A 19675-nucleotide genomic window follows, 5' to 3' on the forward strand; every position below is an offset into this window, starting at 1 on the left:
ACTGCAATGCTCATTCTCGGCTTAGGCACTTGATTTAAGCCAAGCCAAATAGAATCCTTCTCTTGGGTTTTTGGAGCTGGAGCAAGAGGTAAGAGTCTTTTCTCCATGGATGGTAAGCCAGGAATCTGCTGAATCACTATACTCCCTGGGTAGAGAAAACTGATTTTCAGGAGAAAAAATGGAAGCCAACCTACAGAAAGAAGCAGAAATCAGAAACAAAGAGAGAATTCTGGTGGCATTTGTACCCCTGGTTCTTATTTTTGAGGACCTACTCCCAACCCCCACTCCAGAGCTTCACTTATCCCTTGCCTTTCAAAGCATGTCTGTTAGAGCTTCTTTTGATTTTTATTGGATTAAGTCCAAGCCCTTGAGTCTGACAATCCAACATTTCCAGCACCCAGTCAGCCTTATCTTGCTTCTAAATTCTCAGTTGAGAGCTGCCGTCTCACAGATGCCAGGCTCATTCTTTCCTCTGTGGTTTTCTTAGTTATTTCCTTACCTTGAATGACCTCTTGCCTCCTCTCTCTGCAATACTAATTCTAGCCTTTCTTCAAGGTCCAATTCAAGATCTATTTCCTCCATTAAAACCCTTCTTGATTAATCTTTTCCTTCTCTGAACTATGGTACCCCTTATTTCCCTAGTTTTTACCATGCTGTCTGAAACACATTTATTTTTCTGACTTAGATTGTTCTACGTGTTTTGTGTGTAAGAGAATGTTTTGGTTTATTACAAACTTAACTACCTTTAAGAAATGGTTTCTCCCCTTTTGTTTGTTGGCACTTTAATTTCTTTGGACATGTGAGTTTGGGGTGAAGATTCAGGGAGCACTACACTGGTCTACCTTAGAAACAGAGATAAGAATATGAGGCTCTTGCAAGCAATTCAGAAAAGGAGAAATGAGGAGCAGAGGGGGAGACTAAGAGGGAGGGGAAAGTAAAACAGTGAAGCAGGAGAAAGTTGTACATAACCCAATAAGATCATTTCCCACGATCCTCAATTGCTCATGAAATTAAAATAAACTCAAATGCTTGGAGAGCATGCATATTTTATGGAAATTGGTGAAGGGATAGAGTTTCGGGTGAAGGCTATCAAGGGGGATAACAGAAGCAATACACATGAATTCAGGTGCTATAGACACAGTGACCCCGAAAGATATGAGCCCTGAGCATTTGCAGAAAGCATGAAAAATTTTTTGAAATGTAATCAGGTGTGGATTTGGGGGTTGAGAGGTAAAGGGCAAGAGGTTACATCTAGGGCAAACAACTGAGTTATAAGTGTTTATTAGTTTAGTGATAGACACATTAGCCTTGCCTTCCCAAGTTGATTGTAAGTTTCATGATATAGGGACCATCCTGTCTTCTGTTTCAGAGCCTCTCATACTGTGTCAAGCTCAAGATAACAGTTTCCACATTTTGTGGAATATTATTAATATTATTAATATTAATAATATAAATATTATTTTTCCATATTTTATCTCTTCACTTTCCAATGCTTCCTGCATATCAATGTGGGCGAATAAATCTTATAATTTTGCTTTTATCACATCAGTTCTCTGCTGTATGGAAAAAAGAGGAGGAAGAGAAGGAGGAAAGGGTCGGAGGATAGTCTGTAATTGGCCTCTGCAGCCATGTTATACTCCACTACTGGTGGTCAAACTCCTTTGCTATCTAGCCTCATCTGATTTATCCAAACCCACCTCTTCTTACCCAGCGTGAATCCCTTTTCTAGGAAGGCTGAGTTCCTCTCTGTCTACTCACATGGCACAAAGAGTTTCATCTCAGTGTCTTTTTTATGCAATTGTCTTCATCTAAAGCACTCCCAGTTTCGCTCTGCCTATCAAATCCTATCTATCCTCAAATTCCAGCACAAAACACAGTTTCGCCAGGAAACCTATTATGTCTCTCAACCAATCTCTAAATATCTTTCTGCTCAGAACTTTAATTGCATTTGTAGTTTGGACCATGCAACATAGCACTGATTATTGCTCTAGTGATTTGGATGGTTAATCTTCTTATAAGCACCTTGAGGACTGAAAGAATGATTTATATTTTTTATACAGTCAGTGCTCACTACCTTTGAGTATTTAAGAAGTCCCTCCCCTAAGTGGAATCACAAAAATCAGGAGCTTTACTTGTTTTTCTATTCTTTCCCCGGTACCAGAACATTGCCTGGAAAATAGTGGTTACTCAATGAATATTTGTTTGATGAATGAATGAATTAATTAATTAATAATTATTGGTCTGCCAACCTTTATGACTCCCAGTAGTAGGAAAGACCAATCTTTTTACTTTTCCACTATGAGTATAAAACCTTCACATAACTCTCTTGACTCTTATACTGTACTTCTGTTGTCAGATTTCTCAGCCTTTCAAACGGTGCTATGCAGCTCCTTCACTAAGGGCATCTGTCATTCTTTTAAAAAAAATTTTATTTAAATTCAATTATTTAATATATAATGTATTATTGGTTTCAGAGGTAGAGGCAATAATTCATCAGTCTTATATAATACCCAGTGCTCATTGCATCATGTTCCCTCCTTAATGCCCATCCCCCAGTTACCCTCTCCCGCAACTTCTCCCCTCCAGCAATCCTCAATTTGTTTCCTATGATTAAGAGTCTCTTATGATTTGTTTCCTTCTCTGATTTCATCATGTTTTATTTTTTTCTTCTTACTCTATGATCCTCTGTTTTGTTTCTCAAATCCCACATATGAGTGAGATCATATGATACTTGTCTTTCTCTGATTGACTTATTTTGATTAGGATAATGTCCTTTAGTTCCATACATGCCATTGCAAATGGCAAGATTTCATTCTTTTTGATAGCTGAGTAGTATTCCATTGTGTGTGTGTGTGTGTGTGTGTGTGTGTGTGTGTGTATACCATTTCTTCTTTATCCATTCATCTGTCAATGGACATTTGGGCTCTTTCCATAGTTTGGTTTAGTGGACATTGCTGCTATAAACACTGGAGTGCAGGTGGCCCTTCAGATCACTACATTTGCATTTTGGGGGTAAATCTCTAGTAGTGCAATTGCTGGGTCATAGAGTAGATCTATTTTTAACTTCTTGAGGAACCTCTATACTTTTTCCAGGTGGCTGCACCAGCTTGTATTCCCATCAACAGTGTAAAAGAGTTCCCCTTTTTCTGCATCCTCACCAATATCTGTCATTTCCTGACTTGTTAATTTTAGCAATTCTGACTGGTGTGAGGTGGCATCCCATTGTGGTTTGATGCATCTGTCATTCTTAAAGTGCTGCACTTATTTCAAATCACATTTGTGACAAATTTAATCTATTTATACTGAAAGAGAAAACAGGAAAGCAGCATATGCATAGCCTGCTTTCACTTCCATGCTTCCTTGGGTACATCACAATATTGAAAAAATGGGACTTGAGCATGTATATAGTAAAAAAGAATCTCTTTATAGATATATCATTTTCATAAATGGAAATGTCCAGTGTCATAAATATACCAATTATTTCCAAATTAATATATAAAAATATGATGCAATTCCAATCAAATGCCAACAGAGAATTTCATTTGGTGAAAGTTAACATGTACATTCTAAAACTAACTTGGAATAAAAAATTGAGAATGGCCAAGGTAATTTTAAAGAAAAATGAAAGGGACTTGACTTTTCAGACACCAAAAGTTATCGTAAGGCTATGGTAATTAAATTAGAATGATGTTAGGGCAGAAATAGACAAAAAGACTAATTAAACAGGACAGAGGGTCCAACACACATGTGCACATATGTGCATACATATATATGGAAGTGGCATTACAAATTAGGGATATCAGGCTGGAAAAAATAATAGTGGGACAATTGATTAACCATATGAAAAAGAAGTATATCTCTACATCATATACAAAAATAAAATAAATTCCAGTTGGATTAACAGCTCAAACGTGGAAGCAAAAATCATAATACCTTCAAGAAAAATACAGAATATTTTTGAAGCCTTGGAGTAGGGAAGTTTTTTGTACATAATCAAAATGCATAGGCCATAAAGGAAAAAAAGATGAATAAATTTGGCTGCATTAAAATTTGAGGCTTACTTATAAAAAAAAAAAGACATCATAAAGAAAGCTAAACAGGCAAGACACAGAGTTGAAAAAATATTTCAAACCATATATCTGACAAAGAATGGTATGCATATTTAAAGCTCAGTTTAAAAAAATCAAGAATCCAACAGAAAAAAATGGGCAAGGAGATGAATAGGAAATTCCCAGAAAAAAAATAATTGGCCATTTATTCAGGGAAATAGAATATCTACTAAAATTGAGACTGTACATATCCTATTTATTGCAATTTTTATTTTAGGTATATATATATATTTTAGGTATATAATATATATTAGAAATTTATATATACATATATTGTAATCTATGTTATATTTTTACATAATGGTATATGTAAATCATCAGATATGTACAAAGAATCTCAGCAAAATTATAATTGTAAAACTATAGGTAAAACCTAAATTCTCATTAATAGGGGAATAAGTTGTGCTATTTTCAAAAAATCAGTTAAAATAAATGAATTAGAACTGCATGAATCAACATGAATAAACTTAAAAAAACATAATTTGGAGGAAAAGGCAAACTGTAGCATATGTATTACACAATAGAGTTTACATAAAGCTTAAAAACATACAAAACAATATTTCATGCTATTACTATAGTTCAGTAGACTGGGATCCCCACAAAACAGTTTCTGAGATAGAGATTACCAAGAAGAAGTTTCTTTAGGGGGTGCTTTTGGGAACAACATCTTGCGGAAAGGACAGGAAGGAAGCAGGACAGGGCTGAGGGAGCGTTTGAGTCATGACACAGTTTAACAATGCCCTCAGTCAACCCCTCTAAAACCTGTGAAACTATGATTGCCCTTCAGAATTGTCCTGGGTTGAGATGAGGACTCTAGCCTTTACATGCCTGCAATCCCACTGGATATGGGAAGATACATGATCTTGGGGGAGACAGCTCTCCTCAGATTTTGGGTAGGCATTAGGAACCTTCATATAAATATTCTGACTTCTTGTAGGCATATGATAACATTATATTTCCCTGTGTCCTTTGAGTTAGGTATGGACATGTAACATGTTTTGGCCAAATGGAATGGAAGCATAAGTCGTACAGGTCACTTCTAGGTAGAAACTTTAAAAAATATATATTTTTTATTTATTTTAGAGAAAGCAAAAGAGAGAGAGAGAATGAGAGAGAGAGAGAGAGAGCACACTTGAGTGTTGGACAGAAGGGCAGAGGGAAAGAATCTTGAAAGCCAACTCTGTGCTGAGTGCAGAGCTCACTTGGGGCTTGATCTTACAACTCCGAGCTCATGACCTGATCTGAAATCAAGAGTTGGTCTCCTAACCAATCGAGCCACCCAGACACCCCTATGTAGAAACTTCTTACAGTCCATATGTGATCCTCCATATTCCCTTTCCAATGCCATGATGATCTGTGACTTTGTAGATCCATGGAAGTTCTTCCACCTGCATGTCTGAATGAAGACAATGTAGAGAGCAGTGCACTCAGCCAAACAGTGATCAACATTAGGTGTGAACAAGAAATAAACACTATTTGTTTTAAATCACTAATATATTGTTGTTTTGTATTGTTTTGCTTTGATTTTGGTCACTGCCGCATAATAACCTAGGTATCCTAACTGATACCACTTCTTGATTCCAAAGATCATTTTTGCCATTTTGACCTCTTTTTCTTGCCATATATATTTACTTAATAATATTTTTGTCTTGTTTCCTGGATCAGGGTCTCACAAAATGTGTCTGCAGAAACCTAGTCATGTGAGCTGCTCTCCAATATCATAGTTTTTATGGTCAACTAGGTAAGAAACTCATATTTTATCACTATTTCAGGGATTAGAATTGTTCATTAGCATATTAAATTTCCAGAGCAGTATTTTTCATAAAGAAACCTGCTTAACCAATTTTAATCTTCCATTTCACAAACTCATTTGACTATGGAACCCTATAAATAACGTCTATTAACATCTGACAGAGGAACACGTTTTTGGAAACTATGCCCTAAGCAATCTTCCTCTTTCCATTCCAAATTAAACACATCCAGCAGGTTTACTTGGAAGTGAAAAGAATGGAACTGAGACTTATTTATGATGGGTTCAAGAACTAAAAGCCTTTTAATAAATATAAAATTTCAGTAGAATTGACTTGTAAAAAAAAAAGCAAAACATTAAATCAGTAGCAAGATCAATCAACACACACATAGGATATACAGACTAGAAACATGTATTGGATGTACAGTCCTTAATCACCGAAGGGTGGCAACATGTTTGCAATATAATATGTAGGCACATGGAAAGCAAAACAATTAAAGTCCATAATCATTGTCAAATGCTGTAGACAGAACCTTGAGGATATTTAAGATCACACAATGAGTGAGGGCCAGAGTGGTGTCGAGATTCCATGTATTGGATTAGAGAGTCAAGGATTCACTGAATCACAGAACACTCACTCTTTGAAACTATCCTGAATCTCTTACCAGAAGTATGATGCACAAGAACTGAAATCTTAAGCATAAACAATGAGGGTGATTAGCATTTCTGTATATTTCTGTCATGGCATCAGAAAACAAAAAAATAACTTGCCAGTTTTCCAGTCTGGCAGTCAAGAAAAGCCTGCTTACGTACCTTATCAATGTAGCAAATTATAGCACTGCTTGTTGGCTGAAAAAAATGGCCCACTGCAAATGAGGAGGCAGGGCAGATGGCTGCCTGTACGTTTATAATTTTTCTCCCTTACAGAATTTAGAGTTAAGGAATTATGTTGTTTTGGATGAAAACTCCATTTTTTAATAAATTACATGGTCGACAACCTGGAATGGATGGAGCAAAATGTTTTATATAATTTCTAACCTCCGCCTTTTCTTTTTGTGTGTTATGAATGAAGGGGGAACTATTGTAGATGACAGGAAGAAAAAACAAAACTTTAAAAGAAATACAAAACTACCAAAGTCTTGCTTATGCCTACATACATAGGAGTTTGAAATAGAAATAAAATTCACAGTGTAATGTATTAGAGACTCAGAATCCAGATATTTTAAGAGTAGATGGCTCAGCAAAAACACAAATTACTTTTAGACCCAATCTATTATTTATTATTTCAATTTATAAAAAATGCACCCAATGCATCTTTGGGATGAAGAGTTCAAAGTCATTGTGATTATTTAGTTGGCTTATCTCTGGCATTCAGAAATCTGCATATTTTATGTTGACTTGAAGTTGTATTCCATATGAATTGTCTTGCCATCAAAAAGCTAGTTTTAAAGAATAAAATTCACAATGTTATCATACATGCATTAATTACTTTAAGGTTACATATCACATAATATCCTGCCAATAAGAGGTTGTAATTAGATTATGAGAAATGGATGCTGAGATGTTGAGTGGGGCATTATTTTTATCACTATAGTTAATCAGTCCTATTGCCTTGAAGCCAGAATAAAAAGTCCTCAGAATTAAAAGTGTGAACTTCATTATGTGTGAATTGAAGTAATTAGTTTCTTTAGTTAGATTATCAATGCTTACATTAAATCACCATTTCTAACACCCTCCTTCTTTCTACCTCCAATGCTTCACCGAGCCTTCCAACTTCCAGAAGAAGTTTCTGGTCCACTTAGTAGACTCAGGTTTCCAATTTGAAAAAGAGGAAGTGATTAAGCTGAACTCAAAAATTTCCCTTGTCATTTAAGTTTGAGATTAGTAACAATATTTAGAAGGTTCTAATTTGGATTCTGAGACTCTTCATAAAAAAATAATGATGAAAATATTTCTTATATTAAAATTAATTTTAAGTGGAACATTTAATTGAAAAAACATTACTTTGAAATCAATTCCTTGCTTTTTTCTTAAAATATACCATATGTAAGCAGATAAGAAATATTAAACTGCCTTATAAGAAACATTAAATTGTCCTTTAAAAGCTGAATTGTATATATTTCCATACATAAATATTCAATTCTTGAGTGTAGGTTCTGTTTTCTACTTGATTTTCCAGTCTTTCTTTCTTGTGTAATATTACATACCTGATGTGTATGTGCAGCCACTTTCAAGAAAATAGTGCAACTATTTTCAAATACAGTAAAAGTAGTCAACGTTTAGCTATATATAATGAGTATAGTTTATTACTCTCTTCATTAAAGATGAAAGACTGTAATACATTCATAAATTCACAAATAAGTAGCCAGTTTGGCAAACTTCTTATATTAAATTAGATGGCACTTAATTATTAAGACAAGTAGGCAATGAATGTGATGCTAATTTTAATTAGCCCTAGCAAAACAGCCTACTCTCCATTCCTGATTTCTAATTCCGTGTCCATCAAAAAATCAAAGGCCACCATATCTACACGAATATCTAGAAATCTGGCTGTTGAGTCCAGCATCATTAGATATAAATCTGAAGTTGAAAAAACAAGCATGTAAAACAATCATCCAAACAAATAAGGTAAAAAAAAAAAACTCCATAGCGTTAGATTTCAAAAATGACAAGGCTATATATAAGACAAGCTACTTAGAAAAGTACATTTTGCATTTTTGTGTGAAAAGTGAGAGCAATCCATCATTTTCAAGCAGCAGGTAAATAGACATTTGTGTTGTTGCATCACAAGCTCAACATCTCCGTAATAGGCTGAATGAAACTGCATGGTATGGAAATAGATTGTTAAAAATTGAGTTCAAGTTTTATCTTGTTCATCATATGAATGTGAATGAAAATAATTCAGAAGCTTAATTTGAACAGACTACTTATCATAGTGCTTTTAATGAGACACTTGTTTCAAACAGCATTTAGGATATAAACCATAACATGAGGAATCAGAGATCCCATTCCCTGGTACAATGAAGTGTTTTTGAAGCTATTTTAATTCTTCCAACCTCCAGTTGACAAGATGATTAGAGGCATCTTATAGGAGGAGGCTGGGTGAGTCCTTCTGAGGAGGTCTACCTAGGAGTTTCTAGGGACAAACTCAGATCACATTAAAAGCTTTTGCTGCTTTCTCTGCACTGCCTTCAGAAGAGCACAAAACAACCCACATGCTATTAGGAAATGCCCAATTACCCAAAGACCAAGGAAATGGGAAATGTACATTTTCTCTAGGATTTCAACTCTGTGTTTATAAAATAGATTTAATAGGAATGAAGAATTTACTTAGTTTGGTTCACCTGATTAATTATGGTAACCCTAGGATGGTAGGGTCATTTACATTTTTTGGATTCATTAGCTAGTCAAACACTATTTTTTAGTGAAGCTAAGCACCTTGTAGGGCATTTACAGAAGCCTACCTGTAACATTGTCTCCCCCGCCCCACTCCCCATCCACTGTGTCTATGCTCTTAGCCAAGTTATTTCACAGATCTGTTCATCAAGAGGCGATGTCCATATCCCTGCTCTCTTGGGACCTCTTCCTTTGTGATGTAATCAAACCCTGGCTGTATAGCTTGGGGATGAGAGACCACTGGGACCAGAATTATGTTAGCTCAGTTGTCCTAACAGAGGTCCCAGAAATGCGAGTGAACCCAGCCAAGACCAAGACCTGACCTGATGCTTTAGATCTGACCTGATGCTTTTGATCTACAGCTGATTGAGGAATGAAGGAGCCCAGCTGTGATCAGAACAACTGCCCAGCTGAACTCAGCCTAAATAAATAGATAGCTGATAAAAATGTATTGTAAACTGATGATAACCCCATTGTCCTCAATTAGTGATGTGACACCTAAGAACTGAATCGATAAATTCAGAATCTAAGGACAAAACCATTCTGTCACATTTCTGTATGGATTATCATTTTTAAACTATCTGTTGACATAGTTTACTTTGCAAGGCAGTACATAGATGGATAGTCACTGCCTGTCGGTAACTTAAACAATTATTTACCATATAAATCACATATTCCTTACATTGTGTAGAACTATCCAAAGAATAGTGTATTCATGCTGATTAATTGGATTTATATAATTTTATAATTTAATATAAATGTAATATTAATATATTAATATTTAATATAAATTTATAATTTAATATAAAATTTATATAATTTTATAATTATATATAATAATATATTTCATATATTAAATAATTTAACACTTAAAAAAGAGGGCACCTGAGTGGCTCAGGGGTTGAGTGTCTGCCTTTGACTCAGGTCATGATCCCAGGGTCCTGGGCTTGAGTCCTACTTCAGGCTCCCTGGGGGAGCCTGCTTCTCCCTCTGTCTATGTCTCTGCTTCTCTCTCTGTATCTCTCATGAATAAATAAATAAAATCTTAAAAAAAAAAGAAAAAAGAAAACCAAAAAGAGTTGAACCTAAGAAGCCCCACATAGCTACTCAAAAACATTCAATAAAGTATTTTTATGTGGTTAACAATGTGTATGTACATGTATATGATATTATGAAAGCTCATCAATTCTCCCCTGTTTCTAGGCATTTCACATCAGTCAAGGACCATTGTATCATGAACTCCCTCTTCCCCATCCCAAACCTTTCACATTATTATGATCATATTTAGGCTATTATAGCTCAATCCCCAAATTCGTCATGAACCACAGAGGAGGCTAGTGATAGAATTTTAAAGTTAAAAGGAACTTCAGAGATCACTGAATGTACTGGTGAAAAAAAGCAACAGTATATACAGAATCCAATTTTATTCCTACTTGTCACACATACCTTTTTTAGTGGGTAGGTTTTTTTAAATTTTTTTTAAAGATTTTATTTATTCATGAGACACACACACACACACAGAGAGAGAGAGAGAGAGGCAGGCAGAGAGGCAGAGACACAGGCAGAGGGAGAAGCCGACTCCATGCAGGGAGCCCGATGCGGGACTCGATCCCGGGTCTCCAGGATCAGGTCCTGGGCTGAAGGCAGCGCTAAACCGCTAAGCCACCCGGTCTGCCCTTTAGTGGATAGTTTTGATCCATCTGATAGTAAAATGAGTTTTGGTACTTAAGACTTCTGTGTGTGAGAGAGCAACTAAAAAGATTAATTCCTCTCCATGTTCTAAAAGATGGTCAAGAAATGCTGAATTGCTGTGGACAATAGAGAGGGTTTTCAAGAGGCCAAGAGAGGAAAAAGAGAGAAAGACAGGAGGTGTCACCAGACAAAATAAGTCTAATGGATGAATTTGAGGATGTTTCTTTCACATGGTATGTGAGTTTCCCCATACACCCTGCCTATACTTTTGGAGTTGGAATATTGGAGCAGGTTGGGGAGGCAGGGGAAACAGACTGAGGAATGTAGCTAAGCACACCTGGGGACCCTGCCATGGGATAGTAGTGAGAAAAGAAGCTGCCCCCAAAAGCCCAGTCGTACTTGAGTTACATAAGATTCCTTGCATGTCTAAAAATCTCTGGCTGTGAAGGCTGCCTATGCAGCATCTATACTAAATAACAGTTCTCTATATTCTAAATTCCCTAACTCAGAATTTTTGATGAGCCATTTGGGACCTGGCTGATGTATATCTCTCTGCTATATATAAAGAAAGGATTTGTCAAGGAAATAAATGGCACAAACAAGACCATAAAAATGACACTCAAAATGCTTGAAAGAGCAATTTTCAAACATCCTAAATACTTTAGGGTCATGATTTAATCAATTGTCCTCCATGAAATACATTAAAATTATGACCGATGATCAAAAAGGATGTATATATATGTTTTCTCTAATGCTGCAGAAGGATAATCGGAAGACATTGCCTTCTTAATGTGTGAATTATAACAAGATTTACAGAAATTGGCTAATAATATGGCAGGCTGATGAGATGAATTAGTAAATTAACCCAAGCTGTTACTGTACATACGGAACTCCTCTGAGATGGGAATTTTTAATTGATTCCTCAAGGGTGCTTGTTAAAGTGGCAAGATGGCTGCTTGACTGTTCATGTCAATTAAAAAAAAACAACAAACAGTCAGTTAACTAGTAGCAATGGACTTCATACAGACACCACAACCACTGAATGTCAAAGTTGCAGTTGAAACTCAAGTCTTAGTTGAAACTCAATAGTTAGTTTTATTCTCCCACCTTTCAACTTCCTACATCCCCAGTGCCATTGATCAGTAATGGTGGGCCTCTCTTGCCAGCTACCCTTGCTCATACTCTGATCTCCTCTAGCTCATTTTTTCTCATTTTTGCCTCTGTCATCTACTCATTTTTTGTGCATTATCCCAATGGTTTATATTCTCATTTCCCCTATAAAACCCTGGTTTAATGTAATGAAGTGGAGTGGAAAGGGAATGAGATTTTATCTGAGTTGGGTTCAAATCCCAACTACTCTGTTTAATAACTGTGCAGTCTTGGGAAAGTTACTTAACCACATTCCCTGTTTCCTCACCTGTGATCTGAAGGGAATAATAGTCACCTTGCATGGCTGCTATGGACATTTGAGATAATATAGATAAAGCTCCCAGAACTTAGCACATAATTAGTAGCTAAATGATTTTCTCTTCCTGTTTCTTTTTCCTGAAACTCAGACTTATTCCTAGTGACACTGCTTCCCCCTCAACACTCTAGGTGTTGCTCCTATATTTTAGCTTCTGGAAGAGGACTCGGCATTATCCTGGCTCCCTGCAACTTCTCCTGGCAATTTTCTGTAGCTTTCAGTTAGCAATCTATCTTCCTTAGAAGGACATGGTGGCTCTTTGTATCGCTTACTTCCCAATAAGAACATGTATAATTACTTTTTATTTGATCCTAATAAGAAGGTTGGCTGATATGGAGAGCCAACACTGGCCTGATGAAATATATAAGTTCTTGTTCCTGTTATCTCTGGGTCATTTTTTTTCTTAATCTTCAGGGACTTTGGAAGTTGGCTCACACATCTGCTATCATCTTAAGTGACTTCTCACAGTCTGCTCCTACTCTGACATTCACCTCCATTCCACTTACCAATCCCATGTACAGAAGCACACTTTGGATCTTTTACTCACTTGGAACTGCTCCTTGAAAATTGGAATTTTGAAACAACTCTCTCTGCCCACAACTTTGTAGTCTTTTCCCAAACTCTCTCCCACAAAACCTGTTCTTCAGCCTCATCACATGCTGCTGCTTCTCCAATACTTCCTAGTCTCTCAGTTTATGAACATCCTTCTGCTTCACCTCCCACATGACCACCCTGAATTCCAAGTATGAGCTCCTTCATACGTTCATTCATTCCATATCTCTCGAGCACCTTCTGTATATCAGACCCTGTGGTAGAAATCATGATAGGCCATTACCTCAGTCCTGAAGCAGCTCAGGATGGACTTGGTCTTTTTCTTCATGTACCCATCAACACTTGGATTCTCCATCCCCTTTTCTTTCCTTTGTTTCCACCAAGGAAAATGTCGGTTTTAGTTAATTATTTTCCCCGTTTAGACCTGACTCTAATCACTGCTAGAGAACATCCTATCTCCTTATGATTCCTTACCTGAGCTGGGTCTTCAGTGCAAATCTCATTTCTCAGAAACCCCAGACAGAGCTCTCTTTCTGTACAGCTGTCGTTCCAAAACTTTTGACTCTTTTCTCAAGCCCTTACCTGCTCTCTCACTGAGTGACCCAGCCTGGCTTCAGAAAGAAAATAAAGGCTGTCAGTTATGAAATATCTCAATATCTCTCACCATTCATCCACACTATCCATATTTTTCTTCTTTTTTTTAAAGGGCAAGGACAAGATCAAGCAAGACAAGACATAATTTGCATAGCTAGCTTCTCTATAGGTACTTTAGTTCATCTCCCCTGACTTCCTCCTTAATTCCTTAAATTATGTGCTCTTTTAATCTTCCACTTCTTCTCTAATAGATTCTTACCTTCAGTATCACAAACGCCCTCAAGAAGCTCTCTCTTAACTCGACCGCTAAACTTCCATCACACAATTCCATTTAACATCAGCAATCTTGAGAAAGATATCTTCACTCGCTGCCTTCACTCATGAACCTCTCCTTCACTCCAGTGCAATATGGCATCTACCTCCAAAACTAACAAAATTGCTTCAGCACTTAATTGCAAATTTCCAGAGATCCTTCAGGCCTCTTATTACTGGAAATGAATGACTATCTCTTGTGTTTAACCATATCCAGTCTACATCTGGCCAGAACTTGACAAGGAGCTCTGGCAAAATTCCTGGACCTTTTCGCCATTTTGCAGTCTCATTCCTCTATCTCTCTAGTTGTGCATTTACTTGGTGCTTTACCTCTTGCTCCATCTCTGATTTCCAGCCAGCATTTATCACTTGTCTTTAATGACAGATTGGCATTCTTTGGCAAATCTTTGGAACATGCCCACAGTGTCTGATGTAAGTCCAGAATCTATAATCCTACTCTATGACTAGTTATCATATTGGTTTCCCTGCTGGGTTTGGTCTGAGCTCTTCTGCGTGGGCGGGACTCTTAAAGTCTGTCCTTCCTTGGTTTTCATGATACTCTTCTCTCCTGATGCTTTTTATACTCCTCTAACCATTCTTTCAAGTATCCTGTGAAATCTCTTCTTCCTTCGCTTCTCACTCTATACACTTTTCTTGGCAGATTTCATCCACTCCCATGGCTTAACCATCATCTCTATGTTGCCAACTCCCAAATTTATAATTCCAATCTTGAATTTTTTTTTCTGAGTTCTATATATGTAACGCAAACTGCACACTGGATAGTTCCTCTAATTTGGACTCCAAATTCAACATATTTAAAAACAAATTCATCATCTTTTTCTTCTAACCTGTACCTTCTCTTGTGTTCTCTACCTCAGTTAATGTTACTTTAACTTATTCCTAACAGCTGCTTGAACATTAAGCTTTTGGAATGCCTTCTCCAAATGGTCTCTTATATCTGTTTCTTTTATCAGTTTCTTCTGATGTAGCCTAAATTAGCCTCTGCATTGTTTCTTGCCTAGATTTTTCCAGTTGTTCTGGTAACTTGTGTCTCTCTCATATTTGCTTCCTTTTTCAAGCTGTTTTTCACACTGCATCCGACTTTACTTTCTAATGGAAGATTTTGCTTATATCACTCCACAGCTTTAAAACGTTTTAATGTACCTGGATCTACATTAGACAACTTGCTGTTCCTGCAACTTAACCCGAGATTTTCACATCTGAAACTTCCTCCTCTATCCAAGGTGAATTACATTTCTTTTCTTCCAATTTAAACCTTATTTCAATGTTCATCTCTCATACAACAACTTCTGAGAGCCTTTCCTAAGACTTTCTGATGTGTTCCCATCCATAGCACTTATTTCTTTCCTCCAAATGGTGACTCCAGGACGCAGGCTCTTATTTTGTGGCTCTTTTGTCTCCTAGGACTCAAAGTACTCCACTAGTTCCACTGCATATCATTGGAAGATAAGAAAAATAAATGGAGGATCACATGTGGGAGGGTTCTATGGCATATGCAACTGGGGTTGACAACCCAGTGGCCAGAACTCACTCACATGGCTGCTGCTAATTGCAATGGTGGCTGAGAATCGTAGTCTTGCTTTGTCCAGGAGGAAAAGGCATATCCTTTGGTGAAAAACTAGTCAATGTCTTCTACACTGAAACATGGGAGGTGGTTAGTATATATGTTTGAAAAGTGAGAATGAATTACCTTATAGAAAGAGCATTACTGAGGTAATTCTATATCAGTGTTCTTCCCTTTCAAATTCCTTATTGCTTCTAACATTGTAATTTAAGAAAAATAAACACTATATCATATAGTCTTATAAGTAGCTATACTATTGGTCAGGAATTTGATTTTATTGCTTAGCCAAATACTTTTATTAATAATATTTATAATGTATAACACTTACTGGCATAATTTTCAGAGATAGACCCCTATCCAAACAACACTCAAAGTGTAATGAAAATAATTTAATCTATATTCCCCATAATAATTTACAACTTGCTCAAAATTACTTTGCAATATTGCCATGCTTCAAGGCCATTAATTTCAGAATCCATCCATTAACTGTTTGGGAATGGCAGACCTTGTGCACATTGCCATCTGACTGTGTATAGGAGAAAGCATGCTGGAGATTCAAATTCTCACTGCACTGCTTCCTGGCTGGATATGACTGACAAGACAATGTAGCCAAAATATCTTCGCCTTTAAAATGAATACTTTTTATTTTTTTTAAAGATTTTTTTTTTTATTCAGGAGAGACAGAAATAGAGAGAGAGAGAGAGAGAGGCAGAGATAGGAGAAACAGGCTCCATGCAAGGTGCCTGATGTGGAACTCAATTCCACGCCCTGATCACGCCCTGAGCCAAAGGCAGACACTGAACCGCTGAGCTACCCAGGCATCCCTAAAATGAAGGTTTTTAATGGATGAGCTCTCAGTCCTCTTAGAAAGTAAACACTCACTTCTAAAATTTGTTTGAAAGTGCCAGTTAATTGCGGCTAGAATGGCAGTCAATAGAGAGTTTACCATTTCTAAGTGAGTTAAGTTAAAACAAGTTGTGTTTAGTATTGATGTCCTCTAGTGATCCTTAAAAGCCAGGGGAAAGTACTATCTAAAATTAGGTAAGGTCCTCCTTATTGCTATGTTTATAATCAGACCAAAGCAGTGCAATTATAGGGTCCATTTGCAAAGGCTGCGTCCCTCTCCAGTGCTCATGCGATAGCACATACCTGTCGCACTACTAAATCGTCTACTGCTGAGACTAGTCAGGAGTTTTTATTATCTTAATAGTATCATCTCTCAAGATGATATTATTGTAGCAGAAATAACTATTTGCTTATTCACAAAGAGTAGTTTGGAGTTGTTCGCAAAGGGTTTATTCAGGGATCGTGTAAGATTGACACCCAAGAAATGTGCATCAGTTCTCAGTGTGGTATAGACTGCTCTGTCTACACCACAGATGAGAAGTGTTCTTATCATCCTATCTAATACTAGTAAATTGACCTGCTTTAATTTTATTTTGTTTTGCCCCAGAAAACACAAAATTGTGAGAGAAAATCCCAGATCTCACACTATTTTAGAAATTAATGCCACTGAAGTTAATAGTGTTGATCAAGTTAGCACAATGTCTCTATAGTGGTCTTGAAAATCTAGCAGGACTTGAAATTTAGACCTGTGAACCAAAGCTGAGCTACCACTTATTTAGATGTGCTGTGTTGGCCAAATCTTATGAGCCTGCTGTTCCTGGCTCATTATTTACAAAATGGAACTAATGCATTCATTCATTTATTTACTGAGCGTCTACTATGTGGGAGGCATTGTTTTAAGACTGGGGAAATAGTAATAAACAAAATTAATTCCCACTCACATGGAGCTTACATTCAAGTACAGAAAGACAAAGACTACATTTTGTCGGATGGCAAAAGTGCTATTGGAGAGGGAGATACTATTGTGTTTGGGTAGTCAAGGAAGGGTTCTGAATAGGTAACGTTTATGTGAAACTCAAGAGAAGTGAGAGTGAAAGCCATGTGTATATCAGGGCAAAGTATGTTTCAGGAAGAAGGGAGAGCACATGTAAAAAGCCTGAGAAAAGTAATCTCCTTTTTCACCTTCATTATGAAATTGCTGTGAGGATCAGATGAAATAATATATGTGACTTGTATATTGTTGAATATTTTTTTATATTGTTGAATATTATGCTAATTTTCACTGCTGTTGTAGTCCATGTTTTTGCATAAAGCTTATTTTTGCAAGATAACTATTTTATGTTTTATTAAAAGGGAACAATTCTTAGAGGACATGCAGCAAATACCATAATCTTGAAGTTCACTGGTGAAAATACACTTCATTTCTATATTCAAAGAATTTATAAACTACTAGATGAAATCTGTATGAAAAAAGCAGAGTGTGAAAAATATTGCAAGACAAGTGTCAGGCTGATGCAGCAGTCTGCTGAACAACGTCTGAGATTCAAGAATTCAGATTCTATGACATAAGAGATAGATTTCGCTATTTAGGAACTCTCTTCTCTACATCATGTTTCCCTTTTCCCCTCTCCTTCGCTCTCTCTCTCTCTCTCTCTGTTTTTATTTCTTTCCTTCCTTGTTTTCCTGCCTTTTGCACACAGATCTTGAGGTGGCTTACAAGAAGAACACAAACAATAAATAGTGGTTAAGAAAGAGGAACTTACAACATTCACATGAATATAACTATGAACACATTTCTTAATGTTAAATTTAAACACTGTTAAATATTCCCATGACAAGCTAAGCAGCAGGGAAATTTTATAATTTCCTCAGATAAACAGGAGAAAAGATCACTCCTTGCTTCTGGTCCTCTGATATTGGAGGGGAACAGTTGGCTTGGGTATGGAAATACTCTTGACAAATATTTGTATTTGTTTCTATATACACACAGAACAAATATCCAAAAATTTTTGTGACATGAGGCAGGTTATATACAAACATGTAAACAACTAACTTTGAAAACGGAAAAACAGAATTCAAAGAATGTGCATAAAAGTGCACAATGAGATAGAATTCCATTGAGGGGCTGTTTAACTTTAGTTGAAATGCCCATTTCCAGAGTAAGTCACATAATATTTAGTCATGCATGTTTATAGATAGAGCAATTATTTATTTTAAATATCATTGAAAATTTTAAATATATTTCCCAGCTTCGACACCAACCCCTATCATGATGTGAAAGTCAGAAGCTTTTTTATAATGAGCTGTAGACAAAAGGTTCCATATTCTTTCATTTCTTCATTTATTTAGCCACCTTAAGCTCAAGATTTGCCATGCTTGAGCATCTGCTACATAGCTTTGGGGTCATTGCTTCATAGAGCCTGGGAAAAGAAGCAGGTTCTAGAGGTACAGAACACTGGGGCTTTAATTACTTTCGTTGGCAAAGAGAAAAGGATTTCTGCCTGAGTTCTCCCAGATTGCTTTTCTCAAGTTTACACCAAGTGCTACTTCCCATCCCCCCCAACCCACCAAATCTTTCCCAGGAGAATCATGATTGTTAAACGTGAACGTCTTAATAAGGCACACCTGGAGTGTTGCTACAAATCTAGAGATCCCAATTCAGGATGTCTGGGGAGCAGCCCAGAATCTGTATTTTCAATAAGGACCCAGGTGCTTCTAATGCAGATGGTCTGTGGACCACACTGTGAGAAACACTGTTTAGACAAATTTACTCAAAGGTAAGGAAATCTTTAAAGAAGCTGAATGTTATAATGAGAGACAAACGGTTGGCAGGTGGTTCTTCTTGAGCAGGAGGCTGGGGGCCCTGTAAAATTGGTGGGGGCAGGGAGAAATTATTTCAGCAGATAATTTAAAAATTCACTTTTAAATTTTTTTCCATCATAATAAATGTACATTTTAATTCCCATCACCTGTTTCACCCATCCTCTCTCACCCACCTCACCTCTGGTAACCATCAGTTTATTCTCTATAGTTAAGAGTCTGTTTCTTGGTTTGGCTCTCTCTTTTTTCTTTGCTCATTTGTTTTGTTTCTTAATTTCCACATAAGGGGGAAATCATATGGTATTTGTCTTTCTCTGACTGACTTATTTCACTTAGTGTTATGCTCTAGCTCCATCCATGTTGTTGCAAATGGCAAGATTTCACTCATTTTTATGGCTGAATAACATTCCACTGTATACATATACCACATCTTCTTTATCCATTCATCTATTTATGAACAACTGAACTGCTTGAGTTTGGCTATAGTAAATAATGCTGCAATAAACATAGGGGTGCACGTAGCCCTTTGAATTAATGTTTTTGTATTTTTCAGA

At 36.6% G+C, this 19675-nt stretch overlaps 1 long non-coding RNA gene across 2 annotated transcripts in view; it reads left to right on the plus strand.

Annotated features, from left to right (window-relative positions):
• LOC144282523 (uncharacterized) overlaps positions 1 to 19675 on the plus strand; it is a 96009-nt gene that overhangs the window by 17156 nt on the left and 59178 nt on the right. The gene's annotated exons all lie outside the window — the stretch shown is intronic.

This window comes from Canis aureus, chromosome 13, assembly GCF_053574225.1.
Source record: "Canis aureus isolate CA01 chromosome 13, VMU_Caureus_v.1.0, whole genome shotgun sequence".
Classification (NCBI taxonomy): domain Eukaryota; kingdom Metazoa; phylum Chordata; class Mammalia; order Carnivora; family Canidae; genus Canis; species Canis aureus.